The sequence below is a fragment of the Zootermopsis nevadensis genome, unplaced genomic scaffold, assembly GCF_977971745.1.
Source record: "Zootermopsis nevadensis isolate Lab colony 2312 unplaced genomic scaffold, Znev_1.0 Znev_ptg000028l, whole genome shotgun sequence".
NCBI classification, from domain to species: Eukaryota; Metazoa; Arthropoda; class Insecta; order Blattodea; family Termopsidae; genus Zootermopsis; species Zootermopsis nevadensis.
In genome coordinates this window covers 21574873-21591601 of record NW_028259160.1, presented here as the reverse complement: position 1 = coordinate 21591601, position 16729 = coordinate 21574873, and the positions used below count along the sequence as shown (strand labels likewise).

Genomic DNA, 16729 nt, shown 5'->3' with positions numbered 1-16729 from the left:
CTAGCGGCAGAAGCTCGTACTACATCCGGTTCGCCCTCTATTGACACTGTCTAGAAACTTTCCGATCGCACCTCGTATACCTGACCTCCCACCACCAATAGTGTTCTGAAATGGTGAATACGTGTCTTCTGTGTCTTTAACATTGCCTCTCAGTGATTTCTCGAGAGGTTTAAATCGGGGAAGTAAGTTGGAACGTAACAAAAGTTGCTGTTGTAGATTCTCTGTGTCCCAATGGTCACAAACGTCACGCGAATCGCATTAGATCGAAGCTTTATTCATTTATTGAGTTACGTTTAGTAATGACAAATTCCAAACTCAAGAGAAAAGTATATCTGGAAGAAATATCACTGCAATAAACAAAATGTCCACTTGTGCTTTGTTCGACCATGTTGTTGGCATAAGATTGAGAACGATATGCCCCAAAGATACGCCTAATTAATCGACAGGTACAAAATCTGTGTTTCAAGGGGATTATCAACGACGATCTCAGATACCAAATAATAACTCGTGTGCATATATCGAAGAATTGTAAAGTTAAAATCGTCTCTTGACGTGTCAGTCTCTGAAACATGAGATTTCAAGTTGTCACTGCGAATAATTTGACTGTTGCTGTCTTTAGGGACACACCTAAGAAATCTCAAACAGAGAATTTCTGAAGTAATTAATAACTTATCACAGGCCTCGCGTTATGGAAAGTATTATGAGCCTAGTTCATCAATCTTTGTGGACGAATCTGACGTTTGTAATTTTTAAAGAAATTATTTCGTTATAAATCTCCTCAGTAATGGCAAATACTTGTCTTTCAACTCATAATTACTTTTAATAAATCGATTGCTGTATATAAAAATTATCATTGAACGTTGCCCCACCCTGTACATATCTTCCATTCGTCCCGAACATATTTATCACCTTATTAATTATTTATGAAAAATATAAATTATAACCCTACTTCTCCATTTTAAGTACTAATATTATCCCTGTTCTGAAACACCCTCAGATCATTTTTCTACTTTAGGGTAGGAATTATAGGTCATTAAATAATCGCTTTGCATTGGAAATATAGAGATTATAACCATCTCAATGCCTACTTACTTTCCACCCACCCTGTAGATGCAAGGCCTGCAGCGCTCTGTAACTTCTGTACTAGATGTAACGTCGTTAAATTACCTAAGAAGCTATAAAGTACAGTTCTTAATGAGAAATTAATTTTATCCATTTCCGTTTCCACGTGAACCCAACCGCTGGTCATCTTCGTGAGCCAGTTGAATCCAATGCAAATACCGCCACATCATTTCTGTAATGTCAATTTTAAAGTCACCCACACCTCGTATTTATTTCTTACGTCTATCAGGCGTGCTATATATATATATATTCCTTACGCAAACTGTGAAAAGCTGAGAGCTTCGACTTTTCGTGATCACGTGACCGGTGTTAATCTTAATTACGACTCGTCTGATATCTTCGACCGCGTTCCCTAATCCACATTTTTGGTCTTTTTGCTGACAGGGGTTTGTGCTAATTTAATCGTCTTTATAAAACAACGCCAAGCTTTTCTGTATGAACGTGCGAAGCGAAATGTGTCTCGTGCTTTGTCAGAACCCTCCCTCCCTTCCCCTACCCACTCTTCCCTACCCCTACCCACTCTTCCTTTCCCCTCCCTTCCCCGCTGTAATCGGCTTGAAACCGCTGTGTATGAGCTCAAAACGCGTAGGGAAACAAGAAACAAGTGAACAGAAGAATATTGTGGTAAAATGTAGAAGTGGCGGGTGAGAGGGGGAGGGAGGGAGGGGAGGGGAGCTGCTTCAGTGAGGATAAACCTGTTTGAGCAGAATGCGTGGCATGAAGGACTTTACGCGAGTCTGATGTTACGTCAAGGCGACATCTAGCCTCAGACTGGACAGACAAGACTGGTTCTTGACAGAAACAGTTGAAGAACGGTCTTCACCGAACCTCTCGACAATTAAACAAGTTGTACTTAGGGGCTCTTTATATCACGTTAGTCCTGAAGATGAAGGCATTATATTACTCCGAAACAGTGTTATATACTAGAAGACCAATATCCACATAATCTTTAGTGATTATTATTATTTTATTACTACTATTTATTAAACTATGAAATATTTCAAATAAGAACACAAGAAATAAATTAATATTTTAGACTTATTTGACAGAATTGAAACATCATTTTGTCTCTTGGTATTTCCTCGGGGAAATAAAGTAGGTTATATTTATTTTAATCAATAAATAGGAGCTTAAATAATAGGAAGATAGAAACAATTGACAATCTGTACTATTCATTGTAAATTATATAGATTGTTACATCGACGAAGATAAGATGGATGGGACATGTAGAAAGCTCATGGAAAATGACAAATGGAGATAAAATTTTAATCCAAAAAAGCCTGAAGGAAAGAGGTCACTTGGAAAACCTAGGCGTAGATGGGATTATGTTTAACACAGGGTTGCATTTTATAAACGCTCACGAGTTATTTTCTCTGTGACGTTAAATTGCAAGATCCTGTTCATTTTATCCTGCACTCGTAACTGAATGACCCCGCAGCGATTATAAGAAACTGGGTGATGGGGGGTGGAATCTGCCGCTAAGCGGGGTGCATATACGAGGCGCGTCCTCAAAGTAAGTTTCCCACTCGTCCCACAGCTAGCAAACCTTATATTGCGCGAAGCGACTGTGCGTACGTGATAGAGCAATGACGTAGCATGGCGCTTGCACTAACGACACTTCCCGCGTTCTCACAGTAGCATCGTTGCAGCTGTTGAAGATGCAGGTTCTTATTCCAGCTCCCGCCGACTGTGAAGTGCGGTCAGTGATAACGCTAGGCCGCACACGGCTCGACGGACAGCAAGTCTCCTGCAGGAGTTAAGCTGGGAGGTGTTTAATCATTCACCCTACAGCCCGGACCTCGCTCCCAGTGATTTCCATCTTTTCCTACACCTCAAGAAATTCCTGTCCGGTCAGCGTCAGCGTTTTGAGAATGACAGAGAGGCGGAGATGGTTGTCACATAGTGGTTCCAATCCCAGGCGGCAGACTTCTACGACACAGGTATTCAAAAGTTGGTCCCACGGTATGACAAATGTCTCAATTCCGGTGGCGAATATGTTGAAAAATAGCTGGACACTTGCTGTATCTGTTGCAATAAATATTTCCATGAAATTGTGTTTTGTTTCTGTAAACGGCCCCAGGGAAACTTACTTTGTGGACGCGCCTCGTATTACAGTGACGAAATGTAATAAATAATCTCATCACCACAGAAGCCTAGGGAAATTGACTACAGAGTTTCCCTTAGTGATAGATAATGCAAGGAAAAGAGCACAATTAAGCAGAGACTTTAAAATTAGAGAGTGAATGAAAGATTCGCTTTCAACCCGAGGATTTTATCACACGTGGTATGTCTCATGGTGTCTTGTATTCTTGTCTGCTTGAATCCGACTCCTCCTTAGTTTCCCTTAACACAGAAAAGGGTCTCTTCGCTTGTATAAATTCATTAACTCACTCTATTAGGATCTGGCCCTGTGGCCTGTCTCAGCTCAAAATTAAGTTCTTGTAAAACGCTTTGTAGAATAGTTTAGAAGGTAGGTTGGACTGTCCCATCACAAGTTTCTTACAGATACAGGACAAACAGAGATAAACGTAGACAGACGTCCATGATATCTCATTGTTCACAGCCTGTAATTCTGCTTGAGACAAAGACACGAACGTCGCTTAGGGCGAGTGCCTCAGTCGACAAGCGAACATACCAAGCTACTGTTCCGTCCGGGCCGAATTGTAACGTTTCCTCAACATTTACGATACACTTTGAAAAAAAAAAAAAAGGAACCCTGACAGTCTTCACAGAATTACTAATCTCACATATAGATTCTCATCTCTGAGGGTACCGATCTCTGAGCCAAATTTTTTGGCACGAATAAAACAACAGTTGAGGCAACAAGGACCTCTGAAACGTCGGGAAACTTCTACCACACTACACGACGCAACGACCCAGAAGACAGCCATCTTCAGACTTACCACCGTGAAAACCTCAAATCCTTCATCCTTTAGGGATTTTGAAATTATCAAATCAAATTTTAAAATTAATCTCTCACTTATATATTCAGTGGCATTATTAGAAACTTTATTCCCTAAGGCTAGTCCTTTGTATATATTTTTTTTCATTAAATATTTTTCAAAGGTCAATGAATTATAGAAGGACGTGAATAATGTTATAATTTTTATAATATAGGAATGCAACCCTTCAGACAGTTCTGACCTCAGGCCGATACTCAAGAGGTCCTATATCACTACTTTATTCTTCTGAGACTCGTTTCTCTGATGAGTGTTTAACAGTTGCTAATGGCTCATTAAATCAGGAGTAATACAGCTCTACAAATAACGTTGTAACCTAGGATACCTGGAACTTGTCTTTACAGCAGTGTTCATAAATATCCCATCACACCATTTACAAATCATAACAGTTTAATAGCTAATAAGTCTTTTGAAAATGAGGCAAGGTTTAAGTGTAGGGCCACGGTCAGTAAAAGATCGAAATTTTATTCGTGTTGAGACTAAGAACACGTTAATTTATCGAAGATTTGTCATCATTCCGTGCTGAATATTTATTATTATTAATTTAGTGTTCTGTCTGAGGACAGGTCCATATGAACAGGATCCTTCCATCCTTTTCTCGGACTGGGACCTGTTCATATACGTTCTTGGCAGATGATCCAGAAGTGGTTTGCCATTGCCTTCTTCTGTGTGTGAATGGAGTAATTGTTGGGATGCCACGGAGGAAAACTCCGTGTTGCCTAGACCACGGCCTTGCCCAACACAAGTTATAAATTCGGGCACCGCCGGGAATCGAACCCGAGACCCCAGGATTACAAGGCCAGCGTTCTAACCGCTAGACCACCTCATCTTATTATTATTTAGTGTTCTGTCTGACGACAGGTCCATATGAACAGGATCCTTCCATCCTTTTCTCGGACTGGGACCTGTTCATATACGTTCTTGGCAGATGATCCAGAAGTGGTTTGCCATTGCCTTCTTCTGTGTGTGAATGGAGTAATTGTTGGGATGCCACGGAGGAAAACTCCGTGTTGCCTAGACCACGGCCTTGCCCAACACAAGTTATAAATTCGGGCACCGCCGGGAATCGAACCCGAGACCTCAGGATTACAAGGCCAGCGTTCTAACCGCTAGACCACCGTGGCTTCCTGAATATTTACTGTTCGCAAAAGAAAAATGTTATTCTATTCCTTTTATATCCATAACAAAACACAATAAGGATGATATTATTAAAAATAATCTGAGTAGAATCTCATTGGCGGAAGATAGCTTCGAATACGGTTTTTTGAACAGTGATAAACATTCGAATTTAATAATATTAAGAATTTTTTTTGTCCAGCTAAGGGACTATCAGTTTCTAAAGAACTACACAGCGCCCGGTTCACACATGAACGCATCCGATAACAATTTTTAAGCGGTCTCTGTTGTCGTTCCAGGTATTGGAGTCTCGTTGCGTGACCACAGATGGTTGGGGTTGCAGTCAACTTTTGTATCGGAAGGGAAAATCTGTCTTGGGCGGTGAAGGAGATGGTTTTCGAAGCTTCATGTCTTATATTTTACTTTTAAAGAGTTGTTTAGTTGCTATTAAGAGCAGATGTGGCAAGAAAAATATTTTCTCTTCTTATGATTTATTCACAAGTCACACGCAACAGACTTTATTATTTCTTGGTAACAAAAAAAAGTCTTTGTATTTTCTAGAGAAACTGAATTATCCAGTAAACAATTTTCGTGTTTAGTAATCTACATACAGAAATGAGGAGACGTGGAAATGTCTGCAGGGAATATTATTATTCCATCTATCCACCAATTTATAGGCTACTTACTTCTACTAAGTGCGATCGGAAAGTTTAAAGACTGCGCGTATAAAAACCCCGTACACTTATCTCAGGTATTAAATTCATCCATCACCCTCGAAGTAGTTCCCCTGGGAGTGAACACAACGATCCCAGCGCCGCTGCCAAGCCTGGAAGCATCCCTGGAAATCTTTCTTTGTCAGCCTGTCAAGCACCATCTGCGATTCTGCCTGAATCTCTTGCCAAAGACTCGCCCAAAACGGCTACGGAAACCTATGAAATGCTAAAGCAAGCATTTGGGGAGTCCGCAATGGGGAGTCCGCAAACTTTTGTGTGGCATTCACGTTTTAAAAATGGCCGAACCTCTGTCGATGATGACGAGCGTTCTGGACGACCATCTTCGAGCACAACGCCCGAAAATGTTACGAAGATTCGGCAGGCCATTCACGAAGATCGACGTCGTACCATCAACGACTTGTGCGACATTGTTGGGATAGGCTATGGGACCTGTCAGCTGATTCTAAAGGAAGAACTCCACATGCGACGCATCATGACAACGCGCCAGCGCACACCGCCCTCAAAGTTCGGCAGTTTTTGGCCTCAAACACCATGGCCGTCATCCCGCACCCTCCTTATTCGCCGTGTGACTTCTTCCTCTTTCCAAAGATGAAAATTCAGCTAAAGGGAAGGAGATTTGAGACGATAGAAGAGATTCAGGCAGAATCGCAGATGGTGCTTGACAGGCTGACAAAGAAAGATTTCCAGGGATGCTTCCAGGCTTGGCAGCGGCGCTGGGATCGTTGTGTTCACTCCCAGGGGAACTACTTCGAGGGTGATGGATGAATTTAATACCTGAGATAAGTGTACGGGTTTTTATAGGCGCAGTCTTGAAACTTTCCGATCGCACCTCGTATGTACCTGAGACAAACCTTGCCCCTGAGGTACATAATGGAGCAGCTATTTCCGAAATACATTTTGTTTTTAATACGTGTTACATGTATTATATAGTTTTATTGTGAGAGATGACTATATATTTTACGAAAGCGTCTTTCGAATGATGTATGAAGATCCTAAAATGACAGTTTTCTGAAGTTCCCTGATGTCGTGTTCGCCCGGGATGTTGGCCAAATATATTTTGAGTGACTTGGAGACATTTTCAGTTGCTCCTATAATTTTTATTATTATTATTATTTTGTACAAGAGAATGAACATCTGGATTACACAAATGGCGGGGAATTTCTTGATTATTTGAGTGACTCTCATGTTCTTTGGAGGGAATTTTATGAAAGGGTGAAACAGTTATGGCTTCCCAAATGATAGTGTGCACCCGTGTTATATGCCAGTAGGAACATTCCACCTCTAGTCTGGGTTGTGATGGTTATAATATGATATAGTATATGTAATATATATTTAAGTAGCATTAATTAATAATAAATTATTAACTAGCTTAAAGTCAATAACGTACCTCTAACCAGAATACAGTTAATTAGGCAAAACATTCTGCCTTAAAATGACATGTCCAAATTAAGTCTAACGCTCACCTAAGGCAAAATGTTCTACTGACACGCAACTGCGTTACGATGATAGTTTACACCCCATGTTTTTATCATCAGTTAATATTAAAGTATTATCATTTGTTTAAGATTAGTTTTAATATTATCCTGTTACTCAAGGAGTTTCTCCTCTCCGGGGGTTTCTTATTAAAATACAGAAAACATTTCCCACTTCTCACGCCTTCTACATTTTCGTTCTGACTCATTTCTCTGATGATATTTAGCGGATAGTGTCAATTCCTGAAGTTCCTAATTGTCAATTTCCCACGCCCTATAGAAATAATAAAGTTTCATTTTACAGTTGTAAATTATAGGTATAATACAAAACCCCCACAACGGTTTCTCAGTTTTAAATGTCCTTTCTATGTTGAAGGCATCTAGAGGTCGCGCGAGAAGTGGTGTCACCTGCGCAAAGGACTGATTTTGGTCGTGTGAGATGGACTCGTCCAAAGCACGCGCTAGAGGGGTGTAACCTTCAGTTGTTTTGTAGCTCTAGTTGTGTTTAGTTCGGTGCGTCACCGCAGCTGAGGCCGTGCAATCCCCACTACTACTGAACTCCCCTCTCCCGGCTTACACATCGCGCATTTAGGAGCCACTACAACTCGCATGATTACTTTGGTTGAAGGTCAACCTCTGGCGGAGAAAACTGGAATTATTTTCGCCCTACGTGCATTTCCTTCTTTGTTCCTTTACTTGCGTGTTTCTGTTACAGTAGTGCTTTTAGCAATCAGTCTGCATTATGCATATGGTGTATTCTCTTTTGTTACCGATGAGTTTCTTTCTTGAATTTTAAAAGGTTTTTATTTTGCGTTTGTTTCAGGTAAAAACAATGGACTGTCAGATCTGCTTGCAGTAAGTACAGCAGAGACATCTGTTACCTTTCAGTCAAATTATTATCGATTCCCACAGTGACTCGTGGCAACACAAATGTTTTGTTTATCGCCTTCAGCTGTTCGTCACACTTCGCGCTGTAGTGATTATCAGTGATTGCTGAATACAGTAAGCCTGTTAAGGATAACCTGAAGAAAATGGTCTCATTAAGAGGTTACTACAGTGTCTTCGCACTGAACCCAATGCACATTCTCAATTTAAGTTTTTATGGCTACAAATTACGTGCTAAACACTTCAAATTACGAAGATAGATTATATTTATCATTACTTTGATATCAGAAACCATCTGTCTGAGCAGACAAACATTCTATGATATTTTTAGTCTACTCCCCCCCCCCCCCAGATGTATTCTGTTGTTTCTGATGTAAAAGTTGTCAGATAGGAAAGTGTAATTCATTTATAAACGCACATAAAATATGCCCATGCGACTGTTTTATTAATACGTACCAATATCATGACAAACAACGCAAATTATTACTCCTCGATTTGCTTGCTTTCTTGTTATTACAAAACAATTTCAAGTTTATTAAATACTTCTTAATCAACTCGACTGTCTTTCGTTTAGCAACTACAAAGTCACAAAATGTCTGTGGTGATCGCGTGTTAGTAAGAATAAACAGCGAATAGAATGTCACGTGATTGCAGATATAACTGTCTATTAGAACGCTGTCCACAAGTGAATTTTCCCAACACCTGTATTTATCAATCACAGCTCAATAATTCGCATTGTCGCCATATTTGTGGAGTGTAATTCACGTAAAATATTTTATGCAATATTTACAGAGGTATGTTTAACCACACAAAGCTTCAAATATCTAATTGCAATCAGTTATAGGACTTTTACATTACTAACATAACCTAAAAATAGAATGTACATTTCGCGAATTCTCCATGTTACTATTTTCCATGTGTACCAACACAAGAATAATGTTGACACAGTTTATTTTAATTTTTCGCAATATAATATACAGATGTACAAGTATTACGAATTTATTTTGTTTATTTCAACTCCAGAATTTCACACGAACAATCCAGTTGATACTAAATTATTAGAAGAACGCAGAAGGGCGTGGTCTTTACACAATATTAGCAAGAAACATGCCAGTTGTACGAATGTTTACAATGTAACAACGGACATATAATGATAGGTCTGTGTCTCGTTCCCTATCTTACGAAATTCTCTAAACTGAAAGTATTAAATCACTGTTCTGTACAGCCAGAATATTTTCTTGTCAAAAAAAGTTTACGTCAAGAGTTCCACAATGACCAACCAACCCTCAGTTATACAGTCATCAATGACGTGTGTTCATTTTCTTGAATGTTCTTTGTAATTCTGAGACGTTATGGGTCCTAACGACTCATCACAATCAACACAGATACTAAAGTTTTGACTTAATGACTTGGTAAGATGGCGGTCTTCTGGGATAGACGTTTACGGACGTTTTCGAAACCTCTTCAAGTCTTTTCATGTTTAGTAACAATTCTTTCTTTATTATAGGTAACCAGTGCCCTTTGATTGGTGAGATAATATATTCGATATTGGGTTCGACTAATCGATCTACCATAGTCTCAATCGATATGTGATGAATCGTGGTATTTCTCTCTCACACACAAAACTCCATTACTCGTTTGTGTAAAATTTTAAGTATTTTACCCACAATCTTTCATCCAACTAACAAACCCGGAATATCCACTCGCCTTATTCCTTATTCTGTAAATCGGTTATTGTAGTTTTGTGTGCGCCAAACAGCCATTAGCATTTCTGTCCTGCTTAAATTCCCTCTTCTCCGAAGTACCACTCTTCACTGTATACTTAATCTTCGTTTTCGTCACAGAATTCGCTTCCACAGTTTATATATCCCGTTGCTTAACAGAGATCGTAACACCTTCATACAAATCGTACCCAGAAAGCCACCTTAGGTCTCGTCTCCTTCACATCATTGGCGAATTCCGTTGTTTTCTTTTGGCATAATTCAATTTCATTGGCAGGCAATGACGTACAGCCTGATCCAAAATTCGTACATTACAGTTCAATATACGAAATAATTTTTATACAGATTTACATTTGAATTGCGTTCGCCTGTCGTTTAGGTCTATATATGTGTGTGTAAAAGTCGGATTTTGGCCCTTAAAGAATGTGCTGAGGTCAGTAATTGATTTAAAATGTTAAGACGTACCTCAAGGCTCTGGAATATTTCGTTTTGAGGATAATCATTTATGTAACAAGCTTGATACCTCAGGGAGATTTTTTTTTATAAAATTTATGGGATAATATTAAAATGGACAATGATGTGGAATGAATTCGTCTGGCTCAGGAGACGTTCCACTTATTTTGAAGATTGTTTCTAAACCTTTTGTTTTCATAAAGACATGGGAATCTGTTGACCATCTGAGCGACTTCAAGCTTCTCATGTCTCAGCCTGTCGTATACCCGATTCAAGACCTTCTGGCTTGACTTTAAAATTACAAAATTCTGACTTCAGGATACAAAATGAAATGTCACTGACCGCAGAGACTTTAAATCCCGGGTTCTGACAACACAGACGAAATTAAACGGTTTCAAGATATGCAGGACAACAGTTAATACGTTGAATAAACAGTGGCGGACAGCCGAAAAGGGTCGGACTTCCACCAGGATGATTCGAAATCAACCTAAAAAAATTTATGAGAGGATTGTGAGGTTTTGACAGTGGTTATTTCAAAAAACCAAAAGGACATTGTCCATTGTGTGAGGTGTACGACATCCACGACTTAGCGGGAATCTTCAGGTAATTGACTGTCGTTATACTCACATTTTTTTAGAAGTCTCTTATATTTTCTTACTCAGCCTACGTATTAGAAATTATTGTGGTTTGTCACTGAAGATTTCGATATGTTAAGGTCCAAATTCTTATTTAATCTTCTACATTTGTCAGTTACTGGAATACAGTTGGACAGAGCATCGATTTTTTTGTAGACTTCACGAAAATGTATGATCCCATCATTGAATTGGGCACGCGCATAGAAATAAATACAAAAATATGTTTAGAATCAATATCTATGCTTTGTACGAGGTGCGATCGGAAAGTTTCAGACTGTGTCAATAGAGGGCGAACCGGATGTAGTACGAGCTTCTGCCGCTAGGGGGTGCGGCCTACATTCATAGTGAATCAGTGTGCCAGCCGGCATCATCGAATTAGCATTTGTTTCTTAGTTACGGGCGTTTTGGTAGTACATTACACCGACCCTCCTGCGATTTCGGAATGGCGTGTGCATCAAATTTTGCCAAAGACTCGCCAAAACGGCTACGGAAACCTATGAAATGCTAAAGCAAGCATTTGGGGAGTCCGCAATGGGTCGTGCACAAACTTTTGTGTGGCATTCACGTTTTAAAAATGGCCGAACCTCTGTCGATGATGACGAGCGTTCTGGACGACCATCTTCGAGCACAACGCCCGAAAATGTTACGAAGATTGACGTCGTACCATCAACGACTTGTGCGACATTGTTGGGATAGGCTATGGGACCTGTCAGCTGATTCTAAAGGAAGAACTCCACATGCGACGCATCCTGTCTGAGGACCAGAAGCAGAATCGACTTCTCGTTTGTCAGGAGCTCAAAGATCTTGCAAGAACCGACCCCAACTTCCTTTCTAAGCTCCGTGTGACTTCTTCCTCTTCCCAAAGATGAAAATTCAGCTAAAGGGAATGAGATTTGAGACGATAGAAGAGATTCAGGCAGAATCGCAGATGGTGCTTGACAGGCTGACAAAGAAAGATTTCCAGGGATGCTTCCAGGCTTGGCAGCGGCGCTGGGATCGTTGTGTTTACTCCCAGGGGAACTACTTCGAGGGTGATGGATGAATTTAATACCTGAGATAAGTGTACGGGTTTTTATACGCGCAGTCTTGAAACTTTCCGATCGCACCTCGTATATGCAGGCGTCTGTTTTGATGCAAGACGAGATATTGTCACTATTATGCTTAGCGTCGGTTTTAGAACACGCCATTGGGTACGAACCAAGATAATGAGGAGATACCGATTCTGGATGGGACACATCGGCTTCCTACAGGCGCTGAAGACTTTGCTGAAGAAACAAAATGTCTCATGTGTTAGTAAGGAGATTGATTTAGAAATGAAAAAGCTAGTTACTTGGTCGTGTTTCGCTACATAAATGAGGACGTAGATGATTTAAGGTCCTTTCTTGGGTGACCATCTGATAAAAAAACGTACTCATCACGCTGACAAGTACCGTCATCAAAAGTTCTAACTTGTGAGAAGACAGCTTTTGTAATTAGGTAAATTTCCTTTTCGCTTTGACTGTACGTTAGCCATTCCATCTGTATTAGTTTTACTACGTACAGTTTCTTGCAAGCCCTGTTTTAATGACGGCATTAGCCTTAATGATGCACACAATAAATGTTACCATTAAACATCTCACAACTTTACTATGTGCCTACTATAGACATTCGCTATCAAAAAATGTTAACGAAGTCAGAATGGAAGATGGAGCGGATGTCTTGAGATTCCAGTATGCTTCTCTCTCTGAAGCAATTATCTTCCTACTACCATGAAGAGATTTTAAATGGACATTGTCTTCACTCTCTCCCCGGCCACAGAGCGGTCGCCCCTCGCCGCTGGTGGAAGGTCGTTCATTGCCAGAGAACCTTCCTCCTACCTTCAGCTTGAAAGAGGCGCGGAAACCAGCTCAATTCGATCTGCATGCTTTTGGCTGGCAAGACTGACCTCAGGTAGCGTTCAACGAACTGCGGTCCGTCTGAGCCGATGTATCATTCCACTGGGACAGAGGTTTGTTTACATCGCATCGTTAAACCACGTTATCGTCAGTGGGATCTATCTTGTATCGTTCTTCAAACTCCATTGTGCAGAGAAGCTTCTAAGCAACGCCCTCGTATTCCAGACCCCCAGAAGTTCATTACCCTTCGCTGTAGTCTTACACAAGATGAACCCAGTTCGCATCTCTGCAATTCTTTATACGTATTGCCCATTATAGCGGTTAGAACGCTGGCCTTGTAATCCTGGGGTCTCGGGTTCGATTCCCGGCGGTGCCCGAATTCATAACTTGTGTTGGGCAAGGCCGTGGTCTAGGCAACACGGAGTTTTCCTCCGTGGCATCCCAACAATTACTCCATTCACACACAGAAGAAGGCAATGGCAAACCACTTCTGGATCATCTGCCAAGTACGTATATGAACAGGTCCCAGTCCGAGAAAAGGATGGAAGGATCCTGTTCATATGAACCTGTCGTCAGACAGAACACTAAATAATAATAAGATGAGGTGATCTAGCGGTTAGAACGCTGGCCTTGTAATCCTGGGGTCTCGGGTTCGATTCCCGGCGGTGCCCGAATTTATAACTTGTGTTGGGCAAGACCGTGGTCTAGGCAACACGGAGTTTTCCTCCGTGGCATCCCAACAATTACTCCATTCACACACAGAAGAAGGCAATGGCAAACCACTTCTGGATCATCTGCCAAGAACGTATATGAACAGGTCCCAGTCCGAGAAAAGGATGGAAGGATCCTGTTCATATGGACCTGTCGTCAGACAGAACACTAAATAAATAATAATAAATTGCCCATTAATGTAGAAAACCTAGTGAAAAATAATAGACTGTGTCTGACAAAACGTCCAATCGCTAGACGCGATCTCTTTCCTATGTAATCGGCCTGACTTTCAACGCGTTTGGTCCACAAGGTCCCTGATTTCAATCAGTACATCCTTTCAGTTAGGTTTCAAGACATTTTAAACTGATTATTCTCGATAATGACGCTGTTTCATCGACTTTGATCCTTCGGTTGTCCCGGATACGATGATAGATATAATAATATTTCAGCCGATACAACTCCATCCACAGACTCTGAATTGGTATTCTTCATAAATTGAAGAAGTTTTTTACATCCTGTAATCAGAAATCGTTATTCCACTTTATTGCGTTCTGCGAAAGAAGCAGCCATGTTTAACATTTCACTGTGTTGTTGTGATTCCAAAATCAACACGGAATAAATTAATACAAGTTGGTTTTAGAGTTTAGTATTCTACTCATGTGGGTGGTTTACACTAGTGGTATTCAACCTGGGGTACGTGTACCCCCAGGGGTACGCGAAGCTATCTTAGGGGATACGTAAAATTTAAAAAATATATATATTATTTTATGATAAACACTGAATAATCAGTAATGTAATTTATTTAATTTATTTTAGATGTAGATTATATACTATGTATAACTTGAATTATACACCAACAACTTTGGGGGTACAAAGTTGAAGAGAAATTATATCCGGGGGTACGCGAAGACATCTTAGGGGGTACGTGAAATTTAAAAAAATTATTTTATGATAAACACTGAATAATCAGTAATGTAATTTATTTAACTAATTTTAGATGTAGATTATATACTATGTATAACTTGAATTATACACCAACAACTTTGGGGGGTACAAAGTTGAAGAGAAATTATATCTGGGGGTACGCGAACATAAAAGGTTGAATACCACTGGTTTACACTATTTTTGAAGAACCTGTTGCCTTAATCTCTAGGGAAGACGTTAATTTTGTTTATGTAGTTTCAGTGATGCCAAAACAACCCCTTATAATTGATACTTTGTCTTTTCTGTACCCCGTTTTGAGCGCATTTCTGATTTGACAGAGAGACGCCATATTGATTCTGTGGTTCTCTCGTCTGAACGTTTATGTTTTCATAATGATTCCCTTGTGTTCGAAAGCGGACGTGCTGTTTCTACGTTGTGCATGAAAGTTATTAATTGCCTCTTGAATTCTACAACCGTGTTTACCCGTTAGTGGTTTACGAGTGAGTTTGAGGGGCCCTTACAGATTACCAGTGTTGTCAGTACAAACCGAACAAAAGATCGAAGGCAGACGTGGGCTAAACGCCATTTGATTTGAAGCAGCGACGCTCATGTGATCTGTCAAAGTCTGCCTTCGACATTGTGAATGTGATGGACTGCACATCACATTCAGTTCATTGAATTTAATTGTGTAAGCAATAACCTTCTTGAGTGTTCAACCGTACGAATTACACATTTTGAATATCGTAAAAAAAGTAAAGCTGTCCCACTGCACGCCATATTACCGCTTAGGGGGAGAGATGATTTTGCTCCTAATCATTCTCGATCTCGCCACTAGATGGGGTGAGTAGTCAGATTCACGCCCCGGCCTCGCTTAACCCCCGGGAAAGGACCCTGGAGGCTGGGTGGGCCCTAGAGCCGGTCTGGACTCAGATGCCAGAGGAAAAATCCTCTACCCCCGTCGGGGATCGAACCCCGGTCGTCCAGTCTATAGTTAATCACTATACTGACTGAGCTGTCCTGAAACATTTTGAGTAGTTCGCCTTTTTAGATAAGAGACAACTTGAGAGAGCTAGGCATGGCTGTGAGGATAATATTAAATTAGATTTTAATGAGATAAGAGTGTGACATTGTGAGCGGATTAAAGTGGCTCAGGATATGATCTAGCAGCGGGCTCGTCTAAAGCGTATTTGATGAAACTTCGGCTTCCATAAAGACGAGGAATATATTAATAATCTCGGCGACTAAAACATTTTCTCTGCATGGATTAGTTAATGAGGAAACACAAGGTAATCTAACGTGGAGGACCGTGGCAAACAGGTGACCGTCTCGCTGTGTATGTGGAAGTATATATATATTCAAAAGGTTAGGGCCAAACTGAAGGAGCGTATAGAGCAGTGGTATTCAACCTGGGGTACGCGAAGACATCTTATGGGGTACGTGAAATTTAAAAAAATATATATTATTTTATGATAAACACTGAATAATCAGTAATGTAATTTATTTAATTTATTTTAGATGTAGATTATATACTATGTATAACTTGAATTATACACCAACAATTTTGGGGGTACAAAGTTGAAGAGAAATTATATCTGGGGGTACGCGAAGACATCTTATGGGGTACGTGAAATTTAAAAAAATATATATTATTTTATGATAAACACTGAATAATCAGTAATGTAATTTATTTAATTTATTTTAGATATAGATTATATACTATGTATAACTTGAATTATACACCAACAATTTTGGGGGTACAAAGTTGAAGAGAAATTATATCTGGGGGTACGCGAAGACATCTTAGGGTGTACGTGAAATTTAAAAAAATATATATTATTTTATGATAAACACTGAATAATCAGTAATGTAATTTATTTAATTTATTTTAGATGTAGATTATATACTACGTATAACTTGAATTATACACCAACGACTTTGGGGGTACAAAGTTGAAGAGAAATTATATCTGGGGGTACGCGAAGACATCTTAAGGGGTACGTAAAATTTTAAAAAAATATTATTTTATGATAAACACTGAATAATCAGTAATGTAATTTATTTCTTTAGTTTAGATGTAGATTATATACTATGTATAACTTGAATTATGCACCAACAAATTTGG

General features: G+C 39.8%; 1 protein-coding gene across 4 annotated transcripts in view; it reads left to right on the top strand.

The window, feature by feature from the left end:
- Window positions 1–16729, top strand: part of LOC110829644 (uncharacterized) — a 531721-nt gene that overhangs the window by 392996 nt on the left and 121996 nt on the right. For 2 of the 4 annotated variants that reach the window (XM_087357233.1, XM_087357234.1), the window contains one exon: window positions 8228–8259. The exons of the other annotated variants lie outside the window; for them this stretch is intronic. The gene's annotated coding sequence lies outside the window, so the exon portion shown is untranslated. The remainder of the gene's footprint in view (window positions 1–8227; window positions 8260–16729) is intronic. 4 annotated transcript variants of the gene reach the window in all.